The sequence below is a fragment of the Marmota monax genome, unplaced genomic scaffold, assembly GCF_021218885.2.
Source record: "Marmota monax isolate L192 unplaced genomic scaffold, Marmota_monax_Labrador192_F-V1.1 WCK01_AAM20220418_F8-fsc00038, whole genome shotgun sequence".
Lineage (NCBI taxonomy): Eukaryota > Metazoa > Chordata > Mammalia > Rodentia > Sciuridae > Marmota > Marmota monax.
In genome coordinates, this window is record NW_026692498.1 from 8,352,275 (window position 1) to 8,374,740 (window position 22,466).

Here is a 22,466-nt window from a genome sequence, read left to right on the forward strand (position 1 = left end):
CCTGTACAAAGCGCCTGTCCCTGTGGTTCCCGCTAATGAAGGGCAATGCCACCCACCCAGGAACCCGGCTGCTTCCAGCTGGTTTTAAAGAGGCGTCTCCGAGGTGATGATGGCGTTTGTTCCCATTGCTGTCTCCTGCCCACCCCGCAGTGTCCCTCTGTGGGTATATCAGAGACTTAGCCAGCAGGGACAGCTGCCCCTCACCCCGCCCCCGCCCCAGAGGAGTGCCTGCTCCCGGGCAGCCTCTACACTGGGTGCAAGGGGTTTGGGGACAATTAGGGCTGAAGGTCACTCTCAGGACCCACGGGTTGGCAGTGAGGAGGACCAATTTCTGGACCAGGCTGGGGGAGCAGAGCAGGCCTCGGGGAGGAAGGGGTGTCTCCAGGGAGAGGCAAGGAAGGTTCTGTGGAAGTGGGAGGCGTGTGCAGGGGGCTGCAGAGGGAGGGTCACAAGCCACTTGAGAAATCCAGCGCCAGGGTGGATGGAGAGGACGGTAGCTAAGGTGAAAGGAGAGCCCCAGAGGTTTGGGGTGCTGGTGCTGGGGGTGAACTCGGCCTCACGCATGCTCAACACCTGCTCTACCAGTGAGCGACAGCCCAGCTCAGGGGTCATTATTCACAAGTGACAACACAGGGCCCTTGAAAGTTGGCTGGAGATTGCCACCCAAAGAGGTGGACACTCAAGAAGATGGAGAACAAATGACAAGGGAAGGGCCCACGGGGCAGGGAGGGGCTGGCCAGGTGGAGGGACAGAACAGGGACAAGAAAGTACGTCCATTTGGTAGCAGGGAAGGCCTTCCTGTCTTCTCTGGGCACTGAGAGGCGCGCTTCTCTCCCCAGGAAGCTCTCTACCCCTTTAAAAGATGAGAAGACTGAGGCCCAGGAACCCTGGCTTGCCCTGGGGCTGGGACCAGCCCGAGGCCCGCTGGTCAGCTGCCAGCCTGCACCCTGCCAGATGCCCCTAGGCAGAGAGGAGATGAAAGGGGTGAAAGTTGCGAGGGCGTCGTACCCAGCGCATACTTGGTTGATATTAACTAGAGGTGCCACCCTGGATTTATAGAGCATGTGTTTTCCAAAGGCCCACTGTCACCGCGCCACCACAGAGCACAGTCTCCGGGCGAAGGCGGCGCTTCCTGCCTCTGCAAACTTAATAATCCCCTTTGTCAGGCAGTTCCTCCTCTGTCTAACCTAAATCTCTCCTGTCATGGCTTGAGCCAACTACCTCTGCCAGGGCTTAGCCCACCCTGGAACAGGCTTCCATCTGTCCTCCGTTCCCTGGTGAGACATACAGACGTCTCCAGGGAGGTGGGGGCCTCCTTCCCCTCCTGTGGCTCCTCATCCTTCCGCTGTCCCTGGCTAACAGTGGGGCTCCCCTCTCCTGCTCGGTGGGAGGACTCGGGAGCCCTAGGGCTGGCTTCTCCTTCCAGTCACAGGCTCAGGTGACAGCTGCCTCCTGCCACCAGGGCCAGGGCCTTCCCTCCAGCCCTTCCCAAGCTGGAGAGTGGCATCCAGCAGATCTCAGGATCGTGGAGTGCTCGGCATGGTGCCTGGCGCATAGGAAACGCTCCATAACCATGTAACCGCTGTGGGAAGCTAAGCGCCAGCAGAGGTGGGTGGGCAGGATGACGTGGGAGGAACGCAGGGACAAGGACTCCCATCTCGGCCCTGCCACAGCTCCTGGGTGACCTTGAGCAGACCCCCTTCCCGCTCTGCAGGCGGGGGAGCAGGAGAGGGGCTCCAGAGGCTCTGCCCACCCCCAGGGCTAGAAGCTGCCAGGTCCCAGCAGCCTCAGGGAGGGAGGGCAAGAGAAGGAGACGGGCAACCCCAGGCCCAGGCCACACGCTGAAGAGCCCAGGGAGCCCAGGCCAGGGTCCCCACCTTCCTCCTTCCTCGTGCGTCCTGCCCCGCCCTGGCCTGTTCCTGCCCAGGTGTCTGGGTTGGGGACTCTCCCTGCAGCCTCAGACCCACCTTGCCTCCCCCACCCAGGCCTGGGTTCCTGGCCCCAGTCCCTGGCATGACACAGATGTCCCTGGCCCAATCCAGTGCCGTAGCACCCTGGAGGGAGGCCTGGCCTAGCAGCCATTTCAAACCCAGCCCTGCAGGCAAGTGTGAGCTGTGACAGCCCCCCATTTACAGAGCCCGGCCTGGTTAATCTGCTTCATTAAAGACACTAATTAATTGGCTTAATTAAAAGGGTAACCTCAAAGCCAGCAGAACTCCCTCCTAATGAGCATGAAGCTGTACTAGGAGAGCGTCCCCCCAGCCCCCAGCATGCCCGCCCCAGGCCTGAGCTCGGCCTCAGCTCCCATGTCTGTCCTGAGACCCAGGCCCCCAGCCCGTGCCAGCCTAGGACCACTGACCCTCCAGCTGGGCCCAGACACCCCTCGGGCAGCCAGTGTGCTGGTCACACTCTGCTGCACACCGCACGGCCTGGCTGCTGTGATCAGACCCCAGCGCAGGCAGGTGGCAGCCAGTAAAGGTCAACAGGCCAGGAGGGAGGGACAGTGTGAGAGGGAGACCCGGGCTGGCCACCTCTGCCCGAGCCGTGGGAGCTGAGCCGAGCAACAGTGGGCTCAGCACGGGCACCGCAGGCCCCGAGAAAAAGGTCCTTGGCCACCAGCCTCACTGAGATCATGAAGCTCTGGAGTCAGGACAGGGGGTTCCAGGCCCAGCTGTAGAGGGAGCCATGGCCCTCCCTGTGTGCACTCAGTACTTGGTACTCGGTACTTGTTACTCAGTACTCCAGGTTCCAGTCCCAGGTGAACCCTTCTTGGCGCAGCAGGGGCGTGGGGAGGGGTGGAGGCTCTGCACACCCCCAGCCCCTAAGGAAAGCCTGTCCACAGCAGCATCTAGCCCCCCACATTCAGGAAACGGTTCTCTCCGGTCCTTGCACAAAGTGGCCCAGCTCAGAAGGGCTCCTTTCCGACCACGCTCATTTGAGCCCCCAACCGCCCTGGGAGACCCAGCACTGAGTGTGAGTGCTTTAGAACGGACGCTCTGGGGGGCTTGTCTGCAGCCAACTGCTGCCCTGGGGCCACTCCAAGGGATTTGCGCCCTCCTCCCCCAGATGCCTCCACAGACACCAGCCAGGTGCGTGAGCAGCCGCAACTCGAACAGGCACTTACCCGACAGGGGTGGCATAAACATGCCACACGGTGCCCAGGGACCAGGTGGCCTTGAAATGTCCACTCAGGTGTCCCTTACAGCCCCTAGAGAGGAAAGACAGGACCTCAGGATGGGACAGGTGGCCCCATATCCAAGGGGGCCCAGCTAGACCCACAGAGGTGGACAGACGCCTCGGGAACCTGTTCATGGGTTCAGGGTGCCGAAGTCAGGGGGCATCCCTGAAGGTCCGAGCCCACTCCCAGGCCATCTGATGGACAGGACCCTGCCGTGAGGGAAGGAGTTGGCCAACTTTAGCTGCTGCAAGAGCTCAGGGCACCATCTGGGCCTGTGCCTGCGTCACCTACCCTCAGTCCTCTCCCACAGTGGAACTGCAGCATGAGGCCCATGGCCGTCTGTCCACCTGGACAGATTTCATCTCTGCATAAACAGCTGTGAGCTTGAGGGGAGGGGGGAGAGGAAGGGCAGCACAATACAATAGACACTAGTATGGCCCTATGTATAAACGTGGCTGTATAACCAATGTGATCCTGCAATCTGTACACGTGGCAAGATTAAGATTACGTACCCCATTTGAATCAAATGTATGATATGTCAAGATCATTGTAATGTTTTGAGCAACTAATAAAAAAATTAAAAAAAAAAAACAAAACAGCTGTGAGCTTGCTAGGCCAACAGCTCTGCCGCCCGGGAGCGCAAGAGTGTCCGGCCCTGTGACAGGAGACTCAATCGGCACAGATCCTGGGGAGGGCGGGGCCGCGCACAGGAGCATCGGCTCAGCTGCCTGTAACGCCCAGACCTTGGAGCTTGGAGGAGGCAAGGCTGTGGTGCAGGAGGCCCCACTCAGATCACAGGTCTCAGGACGGTCAGCCTGGGCTCTCAGGGCCCCTAGGCCAGGGCCCTCGGGGACTGAGGCAGGGGGAGCCCAGCACAGCTGAAGCGTGCAGGGTGGAGGCTGGGCCTCGGGGAAGCTCTGGGAGTCCTGGATTCGCTCTTCAGTCTCTCTAGGTCTCTGGTCCTTCCAGTGGGAAATGGGATCGTTGGCCCTCACCCATCTCCTTGGCTGTGTCCAGGAAGGGAGCAGAGGACAGGGCTGCCAGGTTGAGGAGGGGCTGGGACCTGCACCTGGCTCTGCTGGTGCAAAGGGCCTGACTCCCCGCCCTCTGGAGAGGACCTGGGGAAGACAGGACAGGCCTCATCTTGAGGGTTGCTCGTTATTATATCAATGGCATTACTTATTCACAGCCCAGCATCCAGACTGGGCGGGCGGGCTGTGAGTCATCCCCAGGCCACCAGGGCTTGAGGGAGGTGTGGCCTCCTCCCCAGGGCTGTGGGTCGTGGTCTGGGGCACAGCCTTCCCAGGGCAGAGCAAGGGACTTCGGGGAGGAGGCCAAGGAGACAGGAGGGAAGCAGCTCAGCAAGGTCCCAGCCTCAGCGTAACAGGGTCTTCAGACCAGGCTTCACCCGGGGGACCCACACAGGCTCAGCACCCATTTCGCAGATGGGGAAACTGATCCTGCTGGGATGAAAGGCCAGCTGGGCCACAGCACACCCTCTGCCCAGCAGGAGGCCACCGAGCCGGCTGTCTGCCCCAGCCCCTGTCCCTCTCCAGCATGCACCCCCACCCCAAGTCATCAGGGCGCCCGTGCCAGAGGTCAGTGCAGCCCGGGGAAGGGGCCTCCACTTCCAGTACCTCCCCTGGGCGGCCGTGGGATGGAGTGAGGCGGGCAGGTGGAGAGCCAGAGCTTAGCCGCCATCACCACCCCGTCCCCGCCAGGCCAGCCCGGAGGTGGGGACCGTGGGCCGCCCCTCCCCACCCCTGCTCTGCGCCAGTTTCCCTGACGATGATTTCTGTTGGTCCTTCCAAGAGTGGGACAGTCCGTGGGCGTGCCTTGGCCCCCAAATCCCAAAGTCTCCTCCTGAGGCTCCGTCGCTTCTCCCCGGCTGTCCCCTACCCTGGTGAACATGCCACCTCAGCTGCACGGTGCAGGCAAGGAGCCCCCCCTCACAAAGGGTCCCTGCACAATTTGCCCATCACCCACTCGGACCTGGCACTGGGCACCCCGGCCTGCCTCTGAGTTTCCTTGGCTTTAACATGGGGTGATGGGACCCCTCCCATGAGACTGCAGCAAGGGTCCAGTGAGCTGGCTGGGAACTCTATGGGGACAGGGCAGAGACGGCTTTCGCTCTGGGCACCAGGGTGGCTCTGGTGCTTAAGAATGGGCTCTGGGGCTGGGCTCAGGGGCAGAGCGCTCCTCTCACACGTGTGAGGTACTGGGTTCGATCCTCAGCACCTCATAAAAATAAATAAATGAAATAAAGGCATGTGCCCCGGTGCCCAGCTCTTAAAAAGAAGAATGGGCTCTGGGGGACTTGGCTGAACCCTGGGAGTTATGTGATGGGGGTGAATGTCCTTGCAGAGCCTCGGTTTCCTCATCTCTAAAATGGGCCGATGCACTCCTCAGAGCTGAGGAGTCAGAGCAGCCCCTGACCTGCTCTTGGGCAGACACAGGAAGAGCTCCCCAAAGGCCAGCAGCCCTGTCTTCCTGTTATCATTGCTGCTGTTGCCACTGACTGCCCTGCTCGGCTTCTGTGGCCCTCCTCGGCCTCTGCCTCCATGGCAGATCTGTGGTGGGCATCGGGGGTCCTGGGTGCATCCCAGCCCACAGCGGGTCCAGGGCAGCCCCTTGCAGGACGCCCCAGGGCTCCCGCAGACAAGGGCCTCTGTCCTGCTGACCCCAGGTCAGGGCAGGGGCAGCACGATGGCACAAAGGCTGGGCTGTCTGCACCTCCCGCAGGGCAGCTGCCCACGGCCAGCCTTTTGCCACAAAGAGGCCTTTGAGCAGCTGCCGGCAGGAGCCGCGCTGTCCTCCGAGGCTCCCGGCTCTCACAAGCCCCGTCTGTCTGTGAGGCCACTGGGCCAGGGAGGCAGCTGCATGGGGGCAGGGCCCACGCCCAGCCCTGCTCCTGGGCTTGCTGCCTCACCAGCCTCCTCATCCTCCTCTGAGGGTGTCAGAATGGGCCTCAGGTAGGCAGGATGGGCCAGGGTCCCCACTATGGCTGGGCAGCTCCAGGCCTGGCACAGGGGCACGGGAAAGCCCCATCGGAGGCTCTGCCTCTCCCAGCCTCAGTCTCCTCATCTATAAAGTGGGCAGAGTGGTGCACACATGTACTCTCAGCAGCTTAGGAGGCCGAGGCAGGAGGCCTGCACATTCAAAGTCAGCCTCGACAACTTAAGATAAAACATCTCTAAAAGCAGCACTGGGGGAGGACGCCGGGGGGGCACAGTTTGGTGGTAGAAGAGCCTAAATAAAAGGGGCTGGGGATGTAGCTTAGTTGTAAAGGACCCCAAGTTCAATCCCCAGTATGGCCCACCCAAGAGCCTCCAGCTACCTCAGGGCCATGGTAAAGATAGGATGAGGCCCACATTTAGCACCCCACTTGCTGCCAGGCAGTGGCAAGGGCGGACACCAGGACAGTTGCCCCCATACCACCCCACAGCAGCTGGGGTGAAGTGACACCACAGGGTGGGGCTCCAGAGGTAGAGCTCGGCTCTGTCCCCAGCTCTGCCTCTGATTGCTGGCTGACCTTGGCCAGGTGACAGAACCTCCCTGAGTCTCAGGTTCCTCCTTTATAAAATGGGCCGAGGCCACCCACTCCTAGGGCTGCGTAGGAGAAAGTCATTTATCAGCTCGCCCCAGCCTCGAGCCTGAGCCTCAGCTGGATGAATTGATGAATCTTAGATTGGAGGCTGCGGTAAGCAGCGCCTCCCGGGTTCAGGGGAGGGAAGGAGGAGCCACACAGGTGGGGAGGTGGGGCAGGGAGTGGGCTGGGAGGGTGGGGGCAGGAAGTCTGGTTCCTTCCCCAGGAAAGGCTTGTGGGACGCACACAGAGGTCCGGAGGCTGGCCTTCCTACCTGGGGAATGGCACCCGAGAAGGCTGGGAAGGGACAGGAGGTGAGGCTGGGAAGGTCTGAAATGCCAGGCCCAAGGACTTGGACTTGAATTTTCAGGGACTAGGGAGCTACGGAAGGTCTCAGAGTCAGGGAGGGGCTCGATTAACTTAGAATTTCTCAAAATGTGAGGCCGTGTCTGGGCGGGAGGACGGGGAGGGGAGGGGTTGGGGAAGCTTCCACGTGGTCCATGTGGTCCTGAAGCTGGGCTTGGGGCCAGCGGGTCAGGGTGTGTGAAACAGACTGGGGCAGAAACAGCCACGGGTCCCGCCCCCTGCCCCAGCCTGTCTATCCCCGGAAGTCAGGCACACGGCCTGGGACTGTCCCTTGCAGACACCCAGCACAGGGGATCCTCAGGGACCCAGAGCTGCCTGGCTGCACCCCACATCTGTGCAGCTGCTTCTGTGAGTCTGTTTCTCAGCCGCCTGTGCCCCAAGTGCCCCACGGAGCCACCACAGCTGAGTTTGGGATTTGGGGTCTGGTTTGGTCTGGCCTGGTTTGGTCTGGTTTGGTGGGGCAGGACTAGAACCCTGGACCCTACCTCGGCAAGCCTTCGGTCCCTGAGCCATATCCCAGACTAACAACCAGTTTGACGCTAGAACGCTGTGCGGGAAGGGAGCCCTGTCCCTCTCCCGGGGCTTCCTCATGTTGGAAGCAGGGCCCTGGGGATGGAGGGGTAGCGAGGCTACTCCAGGGGACCCCGGCTCGGGAGGCCCAGGTCTCTGGGAGCCCCCACCGGAGGCAGTAGCCACACTAAGAGAAGCTGAGGTTCAGATCCCTCCTGGCCATTAGGTGCTGTGTGACCTTGACCTCTGTGTCTCAGTTTCATAGATGTTATCTAACATTAAGTGAGATGCTACATGTGACATGCGGAGCCATGCGGGCACGTGGCGAATGCCCTCGTATCATCATTGTTAGTGCAGAAAGCCTTCCCGTCCCCCAGAGAGGCAAGGCGTCCCCCTGTTCTCTGGGTGCAGGGACTTCCCTGGCCACGCAGCTGGCCAGCTGCAGGGTTGGGGCTCTCTACCTGCCTCTGCTCTGGAGGCCCCAGAGCAACCTCTTGAGCGTGTACCTCAGCACCCAGCGAGGTTGTGACTCCCCTGTCCCCTGCCTGCGGTGGGGCTTCCATGTCCAAGACAGAATCTGGGCAGCCAGAGGCCCGGGCAGCACCCTTCTGTCCTGGTGCGCGCCGGCTGAGCCCGGGCGGCTGAGTGAAGCTCCCTGGAGTCCCCACGCCCAGGGCTGAGGGGCCTCTGACGGTGGAGCATCGAGGACCCCCCACCGCAGCGTCCCTTCCCTTCCACAAATAAATTATCAACGTGCCCAGGTCCCGGCGGAGCCCGCATCGCAGGGAACAATGAAAAAGCTTTTAATAGGATTCCAGCTGCAGCCTCGCGCTCACGGGCCCTAATGGAGATGGCTCCGTGACCACAGGCCCCGCGCCGCCCGTCCGCCTCCTCCTCCCCGGGCTCCAGTGGGCAGCGGGAGCTGGGCCACCTGCTGACGTCACGGGGCCAGCATGCTCAGCACACGCCACCCGCCACCAACGAGGCCGCTCTGCCTCAGCCCGACAGGCCAGACCCACTGTCCTGGACGCAGGTCCGCCAAGGCTAGTCCCCTCCAGGAAGAATGCCCCCCGCCTGGCTGCACTGGCACCTCTCCTGCGAGGCCACCTCCCTGCCACATGGCAGCACCACGCCCAGCACACAGTGGGGCCTCAGGAAATGGTGCCAGGGAGCAGGGCACCAGAGAGGTATGAAGCTTGGTGACCAGATGAGACAGCCCAGTGGCCCCAGGAAGGGCCCCAGGAGGCACAAGACCCCCCCAAGAGAAAGACCAAAGCTCAGGCCCCGGTGGCCCGGGGGCAGCTACCTGCGTCTCTGTGCCTCTGCGTCCCATCCGCACAGCCTGGGACCAGGAACAAGGCAATGAACGAGGCTGCCGTGTCCGTTCCTCTGTGTGACCTTGGACAGGTCACTTCACCACTCTGTGCCTCAATTTATCCCAGGACATTGTTGTCCTGGAGTAAAATCAGATAATGCTGGTGCCTGCCACCACCACTGTGACCAGGACTCTCCACTTCTGCTGTGTGCTTAGGGGCTGTGCTCTGGGACGCCACATCCTGACTGTGTGACTTTGGGTGATCACTTGGTTGGTCTGAGCCTCAGTCTTCTGTGAAACAGGGTTGTCGTGAAGCCCCACAGATTCCGCACAGTGGAGTCCCCGGCTCAGTGCTCCAGAAAGCACATGGCAGGCCCAGTCGACCCCGGTGACAGCAGCTGTCAGGGCCTCCCTGCTGCCCTCACAGGGCTGAGGTCCGGTGACACCTTGGTCCTGGCTCCAGCTTGGACCTGGGGTCTGCCACATAGCAGGTATCCAGCAGACCCAGTGGGGTTCCGCCAGACTCCGCCCAGGGGACCCGACTCTCACTTCCCGGCCCTTGCCCTTCTCGCTCTCGCCCTCCCCCGCCCTCAGTGGCTCCCTCCTGCCCAGGACATTACATTACATTACAGTGGAGCAGCTTAGAGACCCCTCCCCGCCCACTCCACCTGCCACCTGCAGGGCCCTCCTCGGCTCAGCAGATGAGCCACCCACGTGCACAGGGTGGTGGTGCACGGAGTGGGCACGGTCAGGGCCCAGCACTGCATCCTTCAGGTCCGTCCTGCTGCTGAGTTCAGTTGCTGTCCGCCCCTACCAAGCCCTTCCATGGACACTGTCACACACCGTCTTCCTGCTCCCCCTGTAAGAGCGCTCTGTCTTCCCATTTCACAGGTGTGGGGACCGAGGCACTGAGAGGCAAAGTGAGGCCCCGGGGCACTAAGCTGATTCGCAGCAGAGGCAGGATTTGAACCCGAGCCCAGCACTCTGGTCCCACAGCCCTGCTGCCTGGCACTCTCTCCCACACGGCCTTAGACGAAGCCTGTCACCACTCTGTGCTTGGTCACCCTTCTCTGTGGGAAGACACACCTGGAAGAGGCTGGCAGCGCCTGGCAGCTGGGGCGTGGCACTGGCCAGCCCCTTTCCCTAGCCCTAACCCCAAGTCTTGGGGCTGAGTCCCAGAGCCATGGGTGGCGTTGCTGGGCCCTCAGGGGCCCTGTGGCTCAACCCCTGTCCAGCAGTGGTAAGGAAACAGGCCAGAGCGCCCCACCGGGTCTGGGAGGGGAGTGTGTGGTCTGCCTCCCCGAAACAGGTGTGCAGTCTTGGGGGGTGCAGCCTCAGAGGGGAGCAGGAAGAGACTCCCTGGCCCTCCTCAGAGCCCTCTGCTCACCAGCCAGCCCCTCTGCTAGCCTGGTGGCCCTGCCCAACACCCAGCTGACTGCCCCTCCCCAGGGCCAGAGGTCAGCTGTTTGGGGCCTCCTCAGTTGAGCAGGGATTGGGGAGGGGGTGTCACTCGGGCTCTTCATTCCTGTGCACCCACCCCCTCCCCAGGGTGGTGACAGAGGGCAGGGGTCCTGGGACTGGGTAGGGGCCAGCCACTCAAGCCCTTCTTGGCACTTGCTTCCTGGAGGCGGGGTGGATGGGCACACGGTGCCAGAGCCCGGTGCTGCTCCAGGGAGGGAGGGAGGAGGCCTCAGGCGTGAGCACCACATACTCCTGCCTCCCTTCAGGCCTGGCCCACCTGGGCTGCTGCCCGGAAGAGAAGAGTGAGGGAGGGAGGGAGCCCCCACCCTGGGCAGGGGCCATGCCGAACCCCATCCAGTGCCTTACTGGACCAGGCACCTTCAGGAGCTTGGCTAAACTCCCATGAGCCTCTGCAGCTCGCCCTGCCTCTGGGGAAGGATGCTCGCCTGCCAGCAGCCAGATTCTGAACCCAGGTCTAGCTGGACTGTAAGTCAGGGTCATTCCAGAAAAGCCAGCAGGCAGCTGCTGGTCAGATCTCCACATTGGATCCTGGACCCAGGACAGCAGATTCCGCCCCCAGAGGTTGCAATGGGCAGGCTGGCCCCTCTGCTGCCACACACCAGCCCCTGAGGTGGTCCCTCCTTCCTCCACGCGCTCATCCAATCTGCCAGGCCCAGCACCGGGCCCAGGGCTGCAGCCATGACTGACGGAGACCCTGCCCTCTGCCATCCCTGCCTCCCGCCCCCTCCCCAGGCCCACTGTCTGTGGAACCAGGGCAGGTCAGGTGTCCTCCACCCACACCTGCCCTCCACACCCAGGCTCCCCGCAGCCCCACCGGCAGAAGCTCCCCCAGGCAGCCCTAGGCACAGGCCCCCAGGAGAAGCCCCTGGCGCCAGCGGCATTCTTAAGGACATTTTCGAGCAGCATTTCCCAGGCGTCACCAAGGGTGGAGGAGCGGAGGGGCGGGGGACAGGTTCTCCAGGAGCAATTTGCCTCTGTAGAAAAACGCCATCGCTCCGAGCCGTCCCCTGCCTTTTCTGTCTCCCTCTCTCTCTCTCTCTCTCTCTCTCTCCCCCTCCCTCTCTCTCTCTCTCCCTCTCTCTCTCTCTCTCTCTCTTTTTTTTTTTTACAGTTTGCTAAATCTGTTGTAATCTGGTGCCAACGATTAATTCAGGCAGAAGGAGGGAAAGGGAGTGAAAACCCCCGCCAGGAGCTGCTCTCACAGCCGCGCGGGAGGAGGGGCGGGGCCAGCTCCGCGACCCAGGCACGGTCCCCCAGTCCCCCAGTCCCGGCTTCAATCACTACCAACCCCTCCCAGCAGGGCACAGCCGCCCGCCTCCCGGGCTCCCCCAGGGCACAGCAGCCACACCTGGAGCCCGGTGCTGGATGCCTGGATTCTGCGCTCTGCCTGGGAGGCAGTGTCCCCTAGTGGTTAGCTGAGCCTGTACAGCCGGGCGCTGTGGCTTCCAGAGACAGCCTTCTCTGCCTTCTCTCGGCCGGCACCCCAGCCTTCCTTCTCCGTCCAACAACCCTTCCCCAAACCAGGAACATTCAGAGCTGGGGAAGGGTCTCAGGAACCCCCTTCATCAGGAACACCCCCTCCACACCAGGACCACTGCTCTCATCAAAGTGTGCCCAAAAGGCCCCTGGCCGCCATCACACAGTGGGACGGCCTCGTGTCCAGGTGAACACACGGCTCTCAGGAGCAGGGAACCATCTGCTGGGCCTGGGAAGCCCACCCTGGAGGACTAGATAGAGGGTGCTTGAGGCAGGGCCAGAGTGGGCAGCCTGGGTGTCCTGCAAGATAGCGATGGTCAGGCCAGCAGAAACCTGGGGAGACAGCGACCAGCTGCCAACAGCCCCCACGGGCCTCCAGAGGCCCAGGACCCTCCCCACGCCCACCAAGAGGTCTGCACACGGCCTCTCTGTCCCTGTGTCCACCATGCCCTCATGCCTGTCCCTGCTCACCAACTCAGCTCACCTTCAGACACCCTGTTCCCCAGGAAGCCCCCAGGCCCCGGCTTGTCTGCACGCTCCCTGGGGGCTGATTTTGTGTCCCAGAGCCCAGCGCTGTGCCGGGTCCCTGGCAGGAGCTGGTACTCGGAGTGAATGAGTGGCAGGCAGGAAAGGAGGGAAGGGTGAAGGCAGGAGAGACAGGGCCCTCCAAGTGCAGCCCCAGCCTGCCCGCAGCCTCTCCGGGCTCCACTGGCCTGTGCCGTGCTGGGTGGGGGTAGCCCACACCAGCCCCGCGTGGGAGTCCTGCAAATGTCTTCCACAAAGCGAGTCGAGGCCCCGGAATCCTGACATCATCTGCAGAGCTGCTGACCCCAGGGAGCAACCAGGCTCTGGGGGCCGAGGGCGGGCGGCAGTAAACAGGCAAATGCAGGCCCACGCAGGCCTGGGCTGGGCGGCCCTCGGGCTCCTGCTAGGGAACTGCAGGCGGCTGTGGGTGAGGAGGACACTGCAGGGGCGCTGTCCTTTTCCCTGCCTGCCCCTCCCTCAGCCTGCCTAGGGTGACCACCCCACAGCAGAGGACAGAATGCAGCCATGGTGTGCCCTGGCTGGGGTCTGAATTTTGTGTCAGGGTGGAAGAGCCCAGGTTCTGGGGAGGGGACGCCCCACCATAGACACACACAGGGTAGAGCCTCAAGGGCGGCAGCCAGGGCTGAGGCCTGAGCCAGTGCTCCCCACCCCTGCCCTGTGCTGTCCCCTGATGGTGGCTCACCTACCCACCCCATTGCTGCCCGCAGGGGCACTCCGACCCTCCGCCAGGGCCATGCTCTTTGGTGTGCGAACACACAGGCTCTGGCCCACACCCCTCACATACTCCAGCCCCCAAGGGGCCTAAAGTGAAGACCCCCTCCCTCTTGTTGCTCTTGGACACTCCCACTTGCACTTAGGGACAGCAGGGGTGAGAGCCCATCTGGGAACAGGTGTTGACAGTTGGGGCAAGGGCCTCACAGTCCTCCTTACTAGCCCAAGGCCTAGAGAAGCTGAAAGCGCCAGCCCAGAGTGGACCTGGGGGAGGACCACAGGGGACCCCTATGGCTAAGCTTGAACTCTGTACTAGACACCTTGTATGAGTCACCTCCTGTGCCCCACTTTACAGATGAGGAAACTGAGGCCCAGGGAGGTCTGGGCACTTGCTGAAGGCCAGCCAGGCAGAGAAATCCTTCCCTGGGGCAGTGTCCCAGAGTGTCAGGAACACAATCGACTGGGATGACAACTGATTGACATCATTTTCAGATCCTGGGGCAAGAGAACCCACCCAGCCACAAGTCTTCTTGCATAGTCCCAGACAGGCCCCATTGCTGAGATGAGGCCAATTTCCAGCCCTGACTCTGGGGCAATGTGGTTGGCTAGAGAGGGGTTGCCAGGAGGTCCCCAACTCCCAAGTGGGGCCATCTGCCTGCCCTGCCAGCACCATGCTCCCTGCCTCTCCCACTGCCTAGTCCCACCTGACCTTGCAGAGGTGGCTGCCCAGCTGGCCTCAGGGACTTGTCCCCCTGCACCAGAGTAGCCACTTCTTGACAACGGCACCACACTGGACTTCTTCAGGCAGTCAGCCAGCTCTAGGCCTGCCTCTCTGTCCCTGGACACCTGCTATACCAGGGCCACCTGGGGTTCCAGTCCCTTTCTTGCTAACTTTGAACCAAGTGCACACACCATCTGCCCATGTTATCTGTACACCGTCCTTCCCTGCTCACCCATGCCCAGGGGCACCCACCCATCCTCAGAGGGCAGGACAGCGGCCGTGTCCTCCCACGGAGGCAGGGGCACAGTGGCCCTTGGGGAAGCTGCAGGCCTGGGTAGCCCCCAGAGGGTGACACAGGCTTGGCCAGCAGGCCTCCGGGTGCAGTCCTCTGGGCCAACACCTTGGCAGCAGCCTTGGCAGCAGGTGACACATAGGGTGGCCACACCCCCTCCCCTCCAAGGTCTTGGAAACAAGCTGGGCGGGTCCCCCAGGGGCTTCCTTGGGAGGCCTCATAGGACCCCGGAGCAGGGACACAGAGGGGACTGCTGTGTAGCGCCAGGGTAAGACTGAATGAAGTCCAGCAACAGCACACAACTGGGTAGGGGAACCTGACCCCCCCGAACTTCCAAGGTCTTTACAGGTCCCCTCAGTCCTTGAGGACCCCTCGGACTCAGGCCCTGGAGCAGGACCATTAAGGAAATGGAACAAATACAGCTGCAGTTTACGCAGCAGTCCCCACCCCCACTGGGGGCCCGGGTGCGTGCAAGCAGCCCAGTTACCAAGGGAAACTGAGGCACAGAGAAGTGGAGGGACTTGGAACCAGTAGGTGGTGAAGCATGGACACACAGACCCAGGTCTGGGTGAAGTCGGCCCAGGACGCATGGCCCTGGGCACGCGGGCCCGGGCCTGGCCTTCCTGGCCTCAGCTCTGCGGGGGAGAATTTTTTGAGTGATTGTTCCGTGTGGGAACTCAGGGTGGGGCGCACACCTAGCCCCTCCACGCCATTCACTGCACATACAAGCTGTTTGCTCTCAGACCTGAGCTGGCTGACCCTTCCGCCAGATGTGACAGCCCCTCAGCTGTTCCTGCCCCTCAGACCTCCCAGGACCCTCAGTGCCAACCCAGCTGGGCAGCATCCCCTCCCAGGCACTGGCCTTGGCAGCTTGGGCCATTTCCATTTTAAACCTTCTGAGGAAGCCCTGAACAGTCGCCCACGGAGCCAGCACCAGCTGACAGGTGATGTTTGCGCTCTCCTCCTGGGGCTGGCAGGAAGGAACACAGTTGGCTTTCAACTCCAGAAACCTGAGCCTGGAGCCCCTGAGCATGGCAGCCTCCCCCACTGCCACTGGGCAGGGAGAGGGTGCCCCAGCTCCTAGCCCTCTACCACTAGCATCCAGGGTCCCCAGCAAGCAGCCTCCTCCCACCCACTAAGCCTCCAGGGGAGGGGATGTGGGTGGGGCTGGTCTCCATCCTCCCTGAGGGTGCAGGGGCAAGGTGGGGCAGGTTTGGACCCAGTCGACCCCCACCTCCTCTGCCTTGGCTTTATTTATTCACATCAGAGCTCTGTCTTGGGCCTCCCGGGCCTGGCACACCCCAGCTGGGCTGTATTCTCTCAAAGTCACACACTCCAGAGAGCTTTGAAGCCCTCCGGGGGCCACCGGGAAGCCTGGGGCAGCTCCCTGATGTCGCCGCTTCACAACTTTCTCCTCCTTGGAGAGCTCTGATCAGCCACGGTTCCCTGCAGCTGGGCAACAACGCTCCCCAGCCTTCCACCCATGGGCCTCTCCTCCCCGCGCCGAGGGGCGTGCGCCGGGTCTGTTGTCTCCTGGTCTTGAGAGCTTGGGGGGAGAGGCACCCCGCTGCGCCCCCAGCCCCTAAGTCCCACTGTTCTAGCCGCCAGGTGTACAGCCCCAGTCCCCCACCGGCTCGGGGCTGACAGTCCACAGCGCGCACTGGGAGGGAAGTTGGAGGCTGCCAGTGCCCCCCTTGAAGTCGTTTTAAAAATAAAACCTCGCTCTAACCGTGACTCACGCGGCTGGTGGGGACGGGAGCGCGGCGCCCGGGCCGGCCCGCTGCCCTCGCCGCGCGCCCCTCACCCTCCGATTCCCGGGTGCGGGGCAGGAGCTGGGACCGATCTGCCCAGCCTGGAGCCCCCCGCGGGCAAACTGCCTCTCGGGGGCGCAGCAAGGGCTCGGTCCCCGGCTCCAGTCGAGCCCCCGCCCTTCCCAGCCGCTGCTCTGGGGAGCGGAGCCGCCGGCCGCGAACCCCGCGCCTCCCCGCGGCGGGGCCAGCGCCACCGGCGCTTGGCTGTAGCTCTCGACTCAGGGCCCCCCTCCCCAAATCCCAAAGACTGCGCGTCCCCCACCGCTCCGGGGCAAAGCCCGGCAGCCCGATCCCGCTGCGCCTCGGTGCACCCGCGGCCCCCGCCCGGTCCGCCCGGGCGCCTTGTCCCGACCCGCGGCCCCCGGCCCCCGCCCGGCGCAGCCAGCCTTACCTGCGCAGCGGCCGGGGAGGCGGGTCTCCTCGGGAAACTTTGCGGCGACGGCTGGAGCCTCCGGGGTTATTCCAAGAAGCGGGCGGGAACCGGAGCCGGAGGGCGCCCGGGGAGCTCGGGAGGGGAGCCCCCAGCGCGCGGCGGAGCACGGTGGCGGGCCCGGGGCGGGGGGCGCGCGGCGGCGCATCTGCCCGGCTCGGGCGCCCGGCGGAGCCGCGGGAGGAGTGCGCGGGGTTGCGCCCCCCGGCGGGGTGCGTGTGCCCGGGCGAGTGCGCTCGGCTGGGCGAGGGCAGCAGCGGCGCCCGCACAAGCGGCGGCGGCGGCGTTGGCGAGCAGGGCGCGGGGAACCGGGCTGTGCGGCCGCCTCTCCCCTCGCGGCGGCGGCGGCGGCGGCGGCGGGGCCGTGCGTGCAGGCGCGGAGCGGGGAGGGAGGGAGAAGGGGAGGCGGCGGGCGGGGAGGAGGCGGCGGGGGCGGGGGCGCCGCGCTGCGCACTGGCCGGCGGGACCCGGCGCGGGAGGCTGCGCCGCCGCGCGGGGACTCTGGCCCTGCCGGAGAGAAGCGGCCTCCGCGTCTCCCTCCTCCTACCCTCCGCTAAAATGACCGGGGGGAGGGCAGGATGGGAAGCAGGCCCCCCTAGGGAGTGGGGGGAGGGAGGCGCCCAAAGCCAGCCTCCAGCGCAGGCGGGGGCAGGGGAGAGGAGGGGTTCTCTCTCTCGTTCTCGCGCCGCCTCCCCCGCACCCCTCCTCTGCACCCACTCATTCATCCATTCATTCATTCATCCATCTGTCCACCCATGCATTCATTCACAAACAGGTACCCACCGCCTACTCTGCTGCCAAGGTAACCCCTTCCTCCCTGTTTGCTTCCCCTTCCCCACTCAAACCCCCTCACCTGCTGCTCCCCCTTCCTGCGTGTGCTCTGAACCCCTGGGTTCTCTCTGAGAAGTGCCCCACCCAGCTGGCAAAGTGGGCAGCCTGGGTCAGATGCCAGGCCCCTTCCTTCCTGCACCAGCTGACTGTGACCTTGGGCAAGTTGATTAACCTCTCCAACCTCAGTGTCCTGACTGTGAAATGGGAGCATTCAGGGCCTGTTTGCAAAGGTTTTTATGAGGGTTGGGGAGACCTTGAATGGGAAGGTGGCTGAGCCTCTGCCTGCATTTCAGAAAAGTCTACTTCCACTGTGTGGGGTCTGGGTGATGGGAGGAGGTGGTTAGCCTAGAAAGTCTGTCCCCACCCTCTTTGACATTCTCTGGGACACTAAGGAGCTCTCCAGTCCACCCAGCCTCACCTGCCCAGGTAGGACCTTGTCACTGTGTCGCAGAGCTCAGTTGTTCCTACCTATTCACTCCCCTGAGTCTGTACCTCTGCCCAGAACCCCACCACCACCAGGGCCCCAGGCCCCACTGCTCCCAGGACTACCCTCAGGATCCCCACAATCTGGCTGAGACCCCTTTCTGAACCTGTTCCCACACCTCCCACCCCATTGTCCCAACTCCAGACCTGTGCAGATGTTCCAGGGGCCTAGTCACCCCTGCACTGTACATCCTTCAGGGTCCCCCTGGGAGAAGGTCACCGACAGGGACACCAGCCCCTCTTTCTCCCTCCTCCTGTGCTTTCCTGTCCTTCCCTCTTGACCCCAAGCTGTCCCTCTTGCCCCCAACCTGGGAGCAGTCTGGGGCCTTGCCCAGGGCTGCCACCTCTGACCTGCTGTGAGCAGCGCCTTTCCCTTCCTGCCTTTCTTCTCCACTCCTCCCTCCCCACTCCCTGCCCCCTAATTCCCTTTCTTCCTTCTCCTGCTTTTCTGCTCAATTCACCAAACAGCTATTTTTTTCTCCCAATTTTTATTTATTGCCCAAACAGCATTATACCAACAATAAAGGAAGGAAAAATCACCCACAATGCCACCGCCCTGTGGCGTCAACAGTCTCTGTGCCTCTGCTCCCTTGCAGGCTGGTCCACGCAGGGACGGCTATAATTTTTCCAGAGCAGTGGTTTCCGTTCTGCCTGCCCAGGCCCCCAGATGGACGAGGGGCCCCGGGGCTCTGCCATTCCTCCATCGCGTCCCTTAGTGTGTGGCTCCAGATTTATGTGCGTGTCTTCCTCCTCTTCTAAACTGAACCCCTTTCCATCCCTGACACGCGCAGCCCGGGGCCAGCACGGAGCAGGCTCTCCGAGCCTCCAGGTGGAGCGGATGGTTTGGATACAGCTCTATTTGACGCGTTGCACTTAGATATCAAAATATCATCTTCATAATTGTGGTTTTAATAGCTGTGTGATATTCCACCCGCTGATGTACCACAGCCCGCCCAGCCATACCTGCGGGCCGCACATGGTGCAGGGAAGATTGACGGAAGTCCACGATGTGCTGGGTGTTGGTCAGGGCACCGGGGACCAAGGCTGAATCTGGACCTGCTGGACCTCGCCCTGGCAAAGCTGGAATTCCAGAGTGCCAGGCACCTAGACAGGCACAGCGTAGAGGATCTTGCTGAGACAGGATTACCAGGTGACCCCAGACACAGGGCCCGAGTCAGGTGGGACATCCGGGACAGCTGCCCGGGATTTTGGCTCTTGACCTAGGTATTAGAGGGTCAGGGCCAAGAGAAGGAAAGGCCCCGGCGTTGATCAGCTCTTCTTGATGGAGCTGGGGGATGGGAGGCGGAGGGGCGAGGTCAGCTGGGCCAGGTGGGAAGGGCCTTGGCAGCCTGTGGAGGAGCGGTACCGGAGAGGGAGGGTAGTCCCAGGAGTGGGACAGTCAGCTGACATGGAGAAGATGGCACTCAGGTGCGTGGGCTCCATGAGTGATGGTCAGTGGAGAAGGCAGGGTTGCCCTGGCCCAGGAGGACACAGCTAGTCCTGCAAGCTGGGCACCTGTGGGGACGCTTTCAGCAATGATGCCAGTGTAAGTCACCCAACCACAATTTGTGGCTTCAACCTTGAGCTTGCCAAGCCCGAGCTCCCCAACTCCCAGGGTGGCCGTAACCCAGGCAGTGTCCAGCATCCCCGTGAGGGGGCCCTCCACTGGCCAGCCAAGGTCACCCTGGTCCTGCCAGCAGTCTCCGTGCCTGCCTCCCCAGCCACCCTCTCACCTCTGGGCTCTGCTGTCCTACCCCCTCCCAGCTGCTGCCCGGGGCACTCCCCCAGCCTCCCTGCACCTGTTTCTTACACTAATGTGGCCATCCCAGAACTCCAAGGCCTGGAGTGACAGGCTAGGTCCTAAGACCCAGGTGAGGTCCCAAGGAAAGTGCTCCGTACACTGTGAAGCGCCGTGGCAACCCAACTCGCCACTCTTAGACCGCTGTCCACCACGGCCGTGCTGTTCTAGGTCTTGCTTGAGCCTGTTCTGGGCCGGGAAAAGCAGGTGACCAGGCTCAACGGAGGGACAGGACCTCCCCATTGGATGGTCAGCAGGAACCCTTCCCGGCAGGCTCTGTTCTGGGCATCCAGGCACCCAGGCACGAGGCCATCCTGGGGCAGAGGTCAGGGTCCACACCAAGACAGACAGCAATGCTCACCCACCCACGGTGGCGCCATCTCCTGGGGAAGGGGGAGGACTCCCAGCCCCCACCTAGAGCCAGAGGGCCTCTGAAGAGACTTCCTGTTCCTGTTTTGGGGGTCTCAGTCTTGGATTCACCAGTCCTTGGCTGCGAGGTGAGACCTGGGATGTTTATATGAATCCACGAGCACGGCCCCGTGGGGGCTCTCTGTGCACCTCGGCCCTCAGCAGAAACTTCCAGGTGCTTTTGGGACCCAGCTTCCAACTCCACCGCCCCCCCACACCAGCCTGCACTAAGCTGTCCCATGGACATGGCAGGGGGCCAGGGCTCCTCCCTGAGAACACTGGTTCTCCTCTAAGGAGTGGCAGGCTGGGCCCAGAGCAGTTTCAGGGACAGTCAGGGACCCAGGCCTCCAGTCTAGGAGGAAGCTCTCAGACCCTGTGCTCAAAGGAACAGGCACAGAAGAAATAAGGCCAGTGTGATGAGGTCACCTACCCCCCAGAGAAGGCACTGGGAGCAGGGTGGATCAGACTGGCCGCTCCCAAGGGAGGATCAGACTGGCCGCTGGCCTGGGGAAGCTGCAGGCCAGAGTAGGAGCACCCTACAAGCTAGGTCCAGTCCCTGCCTCAACACTCCTTCCCATACCTCTGAGCCCCTCCTGCTCCCGACACCAGGTCCCACTGCTCCATGCTTTTCCACCCCTAACCGACTCCTGTTTTCCCCTAGACCAAAGCTCAGTCATCCTGTCTTCCAAGAACCTCCCTTTATCCCACCATTCTGATTGCGTCTCTGTCTTTGTCCGTTTTCTTTACTATAACTGAATGCCACAGACTAGATAATTTATAAAGACTAGAAGTTTATTCAGCTTTTGGTTCTGGAGACCCAAGGTTGAGGGACTGCATCCAGTAGGGGCCATCTTTGAGGAGCCTTCTTCATGGGGCAGGGGGAGATGGACAGGCTGAGACAGAGAGAGAAACTGGGGACTGAACCCAGGGCCTCCCCCATGCTAGGCAAGTGCTCTACCACTGAGCTACATCCCAGTCCTTTTTATTTATTATTTATTTTTTATTTTAAGACAGAGTCTAAGTTACTGAAGTTCTCCCTAAGTTGCCCAGGCTGGCTTTGAACTTGCAATCCTCCTGCCTCAGCCTCCCAAGTCCCTGGGATTCCAGATGTGTGCCACCTGGCTAGGACTGCCCACCATAAGGAAGACAGGCAGGAGGCACTAATGCCATCATGGGGGTCCCACCCTCATGATCTCATCTGATCCTAATTACCTGCCCAAAACTTCCCTCCAAGCCATCAACATATGGCTTTGGGGATGAAATTCCAACATGGATTTGGGAGGACAAACACCCACACCACGCCTTCAGCTTGTTCTCTCTGCTCCCTGCTTATCGATGGTGGCTCTTAGTTCATTTGTGACTTCCCATGACTCGTGGGACTCCATTTTTCAGCCACTGGATGCCACTTGCCCCTCTCTGGAATCAGGGCATGGCTGATGATTTCACAGGGGGTGGCTTCCTCCTGGGACAGATGTAAAACAGCACGTGACTTAGGACGGGGGTCTGTACCCCAGATGTGTGTCTGGTTAGTGCCCGTCTCTTCCACCTGACCTCCAGCACTGGGAAGTCACAGCCAGGATCTGTTTTGGTCCCTCTGTGTCCCCAGCAGCTGCCACAGAGCCCTGTGCGTGGGGAGGGCATAGCCCAGCATTACTGAGTGAATGACTATAACACTGAGGCGAGTCACAGTGACAGAGCTGTCCCAAGGCCAGCCATGACTCCTAAAATTGGGAACTCCCCCAGAATGATGGTTCCAGGGTCTCAGAGAGAGGCCAGACCCCTTTACAGCTCCTGGGGAGAGGGCAGGGTGGGGTCTCGGCTGGTGGGGGGTAGAGACCAAGACCAACAGGTGCCCCTGGATGGTGGGGAGAAACCTCCAGAGAGGGACAGACAGGCGGGACCTTGCCACCTGAAGGAGGTTCCAGGTGGCAGGACTGAGGCTGTGGGTCCCGAGCCTTTCTCATGGGCCCCTCCTTCCCCCTGTGAGCCTCCTCTTCTTCCCACCAGTGATACCACCTCCCCTGTCCCCACGCCTGTCCCCACGCCTTCCAGATGCCCAGCCATTATCCCCAGGAGAGGACTTGCTTCTGTGGAGACCTCGGCTTTCTTGACTGGCCAGCGTGCACCGGTTCACACACCCTCCACAGGAGGAAATGTGGATTCTGCCTCGAAGGCCAGCCACGAGAGGGACAGCATGGGAGCTGGACAGCAAGGGCGAGGCGGGCTGTGGGGGGGGTGTCAGCCCAAGATCGGGAGCTCCCCCTGAGGGCCAGAGGGAAGGGGAGGGTGAGGCCAGGGGCTGGGGGGTTCTTCAGGGACCCAGAGCCTCTAGGGTCCTCACCTCCTCCCTCTCCATCCTGTCCCTGTCCCTGTCCAAGATGGCTACTGCCTCAGTCTCCCTAGGACCCTGGGGCTCTCTAGGCCTCATGCCAGGGTCCAAGGGCCCAGCTCAGCCAGCCCGGCCGGGGGCTGCAGAGAGAGGGCCCTCTCCCCTCACCTGCGCTGGGACTCAGGCACCTCCT

The 22,466-nt window shown here is 62.3% G+C and overlaps 2 protein-coding genes across 6 annotated transcripts in view; one reads left to right on the forward strand and one right to left on the reverse strand.

Moving 5' to 3' along the window:
• Positions 1 to 22,466, forward strand: part of Macrod1 (mono-ADP ribosylhydrolase 1) — a 138,672-nt gene that overhangs the window by 91,232 nt on the left and 24,974 nt on the right. The window lies entirely within an intron of this gene.
• Flrt1 (fibronectin leucine rich transmembrane protein 1) overlaps positions 1 to 22,466 on the reverse strand; it is a 92,394-nt gene that overhangs the window by 57,672 nt on the left and 12,256 nt on the right. Inside the window, exons 1-2 of one of the 4 annotated variants that reach the window (XM_046445408.2) lie at positions 19,549 to 20,057; positions 18,702 to 18,842 (exon numbers count right to left, since the gene is read on the reverse strand). The gene's annotated coding sequence lies outside the window, so the exon portion shown is untranslated. Of the gene's footprint in view, positions 1 to 3,124; positions 3,217 to 16,385; positions 16,549 to 18,223; positions 18,843 to 19,548; positions 21,407 to 22,466 lie in introns of those variants that run through there. The other 3 variants (XR_009226868.1, XM_046445409.2, XM_046445410.2) reach the window with 3 other exon arrangements.